The sequence below is a fragment of the Coptis chinensis genome, chromosome 1 (assembly GCF_015680905.1).
Source record: "Coptis chinensis isolate HL-2020 chromosome 1, ASM1568090v1, whole genome shotgun sequence".
Taxonomy (NCBI): Eukaryota; Viridiplantae; Streptophyta; class Magnoliopsida; order Ranunculales; family Ranunculaceae; genus Coptis; species Coptis chinensis.
The window spans coordinates 44,869,599-44,875,353 of record NC_141456.1 but is presented as its reverse complement, the minus strand read 5'-3'; the positions used below and the strand labels follow the sequence as shown (position 1 = coordinate 44,875,353).

Below are 5,755 nucleotides of genomic sequence, written 5' to 3'. Positions count from 1 at the left end.
AAGAAGAAGAAGATCTTGAGTGTGTCAAGAAACATCTTCTCCCTCAGATCAAAGCTTGGAACTTCAAATTGAAAGTCGTGACCAAGGTACGATCTTTCCTTTTCACAAGCTTATTTTATGCATGTGGTATAACGTAATTGTATATATCATAGGAATCATGCATGAGATATCGATAAAATCCAACAGAGAGCATGCGACACATTTAATTGGCAATAATTTATGTTGCGTGCAACTCCATCTAGAATGTGGCATGATGCTCATACCAAACAGTTCTGTGATGAGTATTTTATTATTCTTGGTATCTTTCTAGTAATTGTTCCCAGTGGATCTCTGAGGTAATTTATGTGTGCACAGAGGGTTGTATATGAGCTTATATGAGCTTTGTTCTTGATTTTTGGTTTGCAAGTCAGTTAAGGTATTATCCACAGTTGCACTTTCAGTTTGCTGAATATTGTGTCATATCAGTTCAACCATTTATAGAGGTCACTTGTGAGATTGTAAGAAATCCTCCCAGCTAAATATGTCCGGCTAAGCACAGTACGAGTGTATGATTAGAATTCCTAGTTGTGGAATCACACAGCTCTTTGGGACCCAGCTTGTCCTTCAAGATTTCCATTTGAATCTTCCGTTTTATACTGTGTCTGTATAGATTTTAATTCCACTCCCTTATCGTTGGTATTAGCAGATCCCAGTCTCTCACTGTCTTCATATTCTCTCAAACTTCTCTTCAAACTGGGATGCACAATCTAGAGTCTGGCAAATGAATTGGTAACTGAGCCACACTCACACTCACACACGGAGAAGAAGGAAATAACCAGACCAGAACCTTAGTGGTTGTAAAAACTTAGGCTGATCATTGTTGATGGTAATAGCAGCTCCCACAGTCTCTCACCATCTTGATATTCTCTCAAAGTTCTCTTCAATCTGGGATGTGCAATCTGGATTCTGGCAAATAAATTGGTAACTGAGACATAGATGCCTGCACACACACACTCAAAGGAGGAAAAAATAAACCAGAACCTTAGTGGTTGTAAAAACTTACGATGATTTGATCTATCGGTGTTATTTTTTATTTTATTTTATTTTTTTGGCATAAGTTATCCTGTGGTCAGAGAAAATAGAAAACCAAAATGAAGCAAGACTTTCTGGTAGTTTAATATCACTTTTACTTTTTAAGATTGAAACTAGATTTGAAGCCTGCGGCCATAAATCAACCTGTACAATCCTCTCTCTCTCTGTAGCACTGATCCTCTGTGAAACTGTCGTATCTATAGTTTTTTGGTGACGTGGCAGCTCACTGAAACTGCAAGCAACCCAAAATGCCAAATAGTCAGTTGGTGGGCTTCTATGAGTTTGAAGTTTGAACTATCTTTATAACAGAAGTTAAACCAGGAGTATTTAGCACTGTCTTCTGATTTTCAAATGGGTTCTCTGTAGGAAGATGATAAGACATCTACAAATATGTTACTTTTTCTTTTTAAAATGGACTTGCTCAGATATCAAAATATACGTAAACTGCTTAAAATTGATAGAAAAAAAATATGATTAAGAGAAATGCTTAAGTTGCGAAGATGGATCTATATCATCTATTCATGATTGTTATTTATGTGTGTTATAGTTTCTTGTCTACTCGATAGTCTTGTATGCTGTGTTGTATGCCATTATCTAGTTCTGAGAATACCGTATTCCTACTCCTATTAGGAAAGTCTTTTCTAGTACTCTAGTAGTAATGCTTGCGATGGTTTGCTCTTATATATTGTCATTATAATGCTTTAGTGTCATACTCGTGATTGCAGTGATGCATCTTTTGGTTATCCTGGGGGTCCATAATTGTTGACGAATTTGAACTTTGGTATAGACCTTGACAGCCGCATAGCAAATAAGGATATTACCCCAATTATCTTGTACTCCATTTTCTTCGTTATCATTGTGAAATAAAATCTGGCATTTGGAGTTGTTACCTTTTTTCGTTTAACTGATATCCAACTTATTTTCTTTCCCTTTTGTCTAAGTTATAGTAATGAATTTGGCTTACACTTTACAATGGTTGGTCCTAATGGCATTGGCAAGTCAACCATTATCAAACTGATTTCTGGGGAACTTCAACCTAGTTCTGTAACACTTTTCCGTTTTGCGATGGTACGCGTTTGTTTCCTCTGTCCTGGCTATTGTTTTTTTGACGCCTTTCGGCATGAATACCATTAATTTTAGATTTCTAGGATAATTTGAAATTTTCTCGATTAATGCAGGCGCCAGGCTCTATTTAAAGATACAAATGCCTTTAATTTATTTTTTGTTACCGATAACAGAAAAAGTTTTGCAATTTAAGTTAAATTCTCTTTGGTTGGACTGGACTGGACACATGAGGTTTCGATGCCATAGAGGTGAGATAGCCTACATAGAGCTTAATTGGGTAACCTGTGGGGTTTGGGGCTTTTGGATTGTATACTGCTATTTAACAAAAGCTATCTCGCAATCTTTCTCAAGATAATGAAAATATAAAACCTTGATAATGATACCATGAGAATCTTGTTCTAGGAGCAACGTCGGTTAGAAAACCATAGTCTTGTTTTCTCAACAACCTTGTTGAATAGATCAATCATAAAGTTATGTATCATGCATTAGTGCATTACTAATAGCACTGAGTAGTACAATTCAGGGCCCTCTTTGTGGATTTTGTAATTTTGGTAGATAACTCCGGTGAGAGCTAGAACATACTTTTTCCAATAAATTCAATGGGGGATATGAAAGCATCCTATCAATTTGAAAAATTAAAGAATAAGAAGTCTAGGGTGTCTAATATAAGTGACCAGGAAGAAAATAAAGAGAACTGAGTATGGATGTTCCCTTAAATGTTTAGTGGGTCTACTAATAAAGTGGGTGCTAGGTTTTGGTTTTGTATTGGTGGGGATTATTAGTAAAGTCTTGTTAGAAATAAGGTAGGTGTCAATATCACTACCATAAATGAAATCATGGGTTCAACTTAACATTTGGAAAGGTGTATTTCTGGTTTTATTGCTCTGAAGTTCGAATTTTGAAGTTAGAATCTGCTAGGTTGAATTGAGTTTATCCTGTTTTCTGATTAGCTGATACATTCATGATAAACAACTGCTCGAATGTTCTGTTGAACCTATATTATATGTACTGAGTTCTTGCTTTGATTTATACTCCAGGTGGTCAGAAAAGTAGAGTTGCATTTGCAGAGATAGCATTCTAAAAACCCCACATCATTCTACTTGATGAGCCCTCAATCCATCTTGTAAGTCTATCCTGAACTTGAGATATAGTATACTTGCTTATCCATATTTATGTGCCATTCATATCATATTTTTTTTAACTGATAAAGAATAATAATAAAAATGAGAAGCTCTATAATGCTTAAACTCTGTGCTGACTCAACCTAATGACAAATTGCCTTGGATGTCTTGAATTTTATGGCTTTTAAGTTTGTCAGTCCTTTTAATTTGTTTGTTTCTTTTATGGCTTAAAATTTGTCACTCTTATTCTTATTTTAATTTTAATCCTTTGTAAAACTGAAAATATCGGTGGTAAATCAACATCCTTTCCATTATGAAGAACCTCTTATTTTCAAATAAACTGTGTAGAAGGCTCACATTACTGACAATGGACTGCTCTGGAGTCTGGACATGTTACCGATTAAGTAGTAGGAAGGGCTCAGTCCTGGTAGCAGTTGGAATTCTTGAATTTTGTAGTTTCTTAGTCTGCGCATTTAGATAATATTTCTTCATGGTGCCACTCACTGTCAGCATGAGATCTTTCCGTGCTCATTTGTTATCTCCGTGAAACTTTTTATTTGTCTTATTTTTTTGGTACATTCAGTGGCGGAGCTAGGGGGGCCCAAGGTACACCCTGGCGTACCCTCAACTCGACCAACCCTGGCGTACCCTCAACTCGACCAAAATAAAAATAAATAGTTATGAGTTAATTACAAAAGGGCGCAAGTGAAGAAACAAAAAAACTAGAGTCCATCATGCAGCTGTTTGTGGAACGCTGGGATGATTTAGTTGGCGAAATGTCCATGAAGATTTCCTATCCAGCTCTGGAGGAAGAGTGGTGGAAAATTGTGATAGGTAGTGATCCCAAGAACACGCCATGGAGTTATCACAATGGCGGATCTTGGCCAGGTGAGTTTGTCCATCTTTCCTAGCAATCTTTTTTGCCTACTTTTGTTGCACTATGGCAAAACATATGTTTGCTTGATATTGTTGATTATCATGTAGAGCAATGTTGGATTACGTATGTTCAGTTATGCATTCCTTATGTTGTATTCAGTCACTTGAATGAACACGAAAACCATCACCAATTATATATCAAACTCGACGTGAATTCCATATGTTTATTTAAGTGTATTCCTTTTCAGCAAATAATTTATTGGATTAGTCGCTGAGTCAGATCTCTCATTCTATACCTATTATGTTTGTCTTTCCTTATATTTGTTTCTCAAATTTTGATTCATCTTTTTTTCCCACCGCAAATTTGGCTTCATTAGATAGTTTACGCTTTGGCTTAATATTTTCTTTAGCCCGTCATATTTTGTGTAATGTAAGATTATAACCATCTAGTTACTTGAAATTTGCAAAGTGGGGAAGGATGCATTTGTCTTTGCGGTAGGGTGTTTAGGAAAAGTGACCGGGGCAAGAATGGGGAGCATTATGGTGCCTTTGATTGAGGAAGAGTGGGATGATAATAATGTTGTGTTTCAAAAGTGAATTTGATCATGATTGCACTTTGGATGGATTTGATGAATATGTTCAAGCACAAAGAGTTTGGATTTTGTTTATTTTTGAATGTGTTTCGTTTTTCTGCATTTTGTTGTCAAGTGGTATGTCCGTATGAGATCTTATTATTTGGGGTTATTTGGTGGTTCAGGGTATATAGCTTTGTGTATACTGTTGTAGTGATGATGTTGTGATGAATTTGATTTGAATTGTAAGTGGAAATAGGTGTTGTGATAGCAGTTTGATCACAAAACTTTATTACTCCTAGGGAACTGATATTAATGTGTCATACCACCAAATTGGTTTAGCTGGTCTCGCTACAAAAATGAGATTTTTTTTTTATTAGCAACCCATCAGCAACGGTTCATAACCGTTACAAACGAATTTTAAATTATTTTTTTTAAATTAACTAACAAATTTGCAACGCTTTATAACCGTTACAAACGAATTTTAAATTATTTTTTTTTAAATTAACTAACAACTTTGCAACGGTTAAAAACCGTTGGTAAAAATTTTAACAAATTACCAACGCTTAAAAAGCGTTTGTGAAATTTCTGTTTGCAACACTTTGAATTTCTGTTTGCAACGTTTTTTAAGCGTTGGAAATTTCTGTTTGCAACGCTTTGAATTTCTGTTTGCAACGCTTTTTAAGCGTTTGAAATTTCTGTTTGCAACGCTTTGAATTTATGTTTGCAACGCTTTTTAAGCGTTGGAAATTTTTATTTGCAACGCTTTTTAAGCATTGCAAATATTTCCAACACTTTACCGACGCCATATTTGCAACGCTTAAAAAGCGTTGCAAAAATTATTAGCAACGCTTTTTTGCCGTTGCAAATAGCCTGTTATGGTGTAGTGCATTATAACACTCACACATATTGTTTTCAACATTTTCACAAGTAGAAACAAATGAGAAATAAGATCTACTCCACTAATGAGGATTTTGCTTCTTTAGCAAATACTATTTTGCATCCGGATCATATGCTGCAATTTCAGACATCACCTTCTGAAACTCTGCA

The 5,755-nt window shown here is 35.4% G+C and overlaps 1 long non-coding RNA gene across 4 annotated transcripts; it reads left to right on the top strand.

Annotated features, from left to right (window-relative positions):
* The first annotated feature begins 241 nt into the window (after positions 1-241).
* On the top strand, positions 242-4,651 carry LOC147524230 (uncharacterized). Of its 4 annotated transcripts, none has more exons than XR_015218874.1 (3): positions 242-2,139; positions 2,250-2,384; positions 3,174-3,894. It is a non-coding gene; the product is annotated as an uncharacterized LOC147524230 (long non-coding RNA). The 4 variants fall into 4 exon arrangements; XR_015218877.1 differs by adding an exon at positions 4,603-4,651 and having other exon boundaries at positions 271-2,384; positions 3,174-4,145; XR_015218875.1 differs by lacking the exon at positions 2,250-2,384.
* Positions 4,652-5,755: the final 1,104 nt, after the last annotated feature.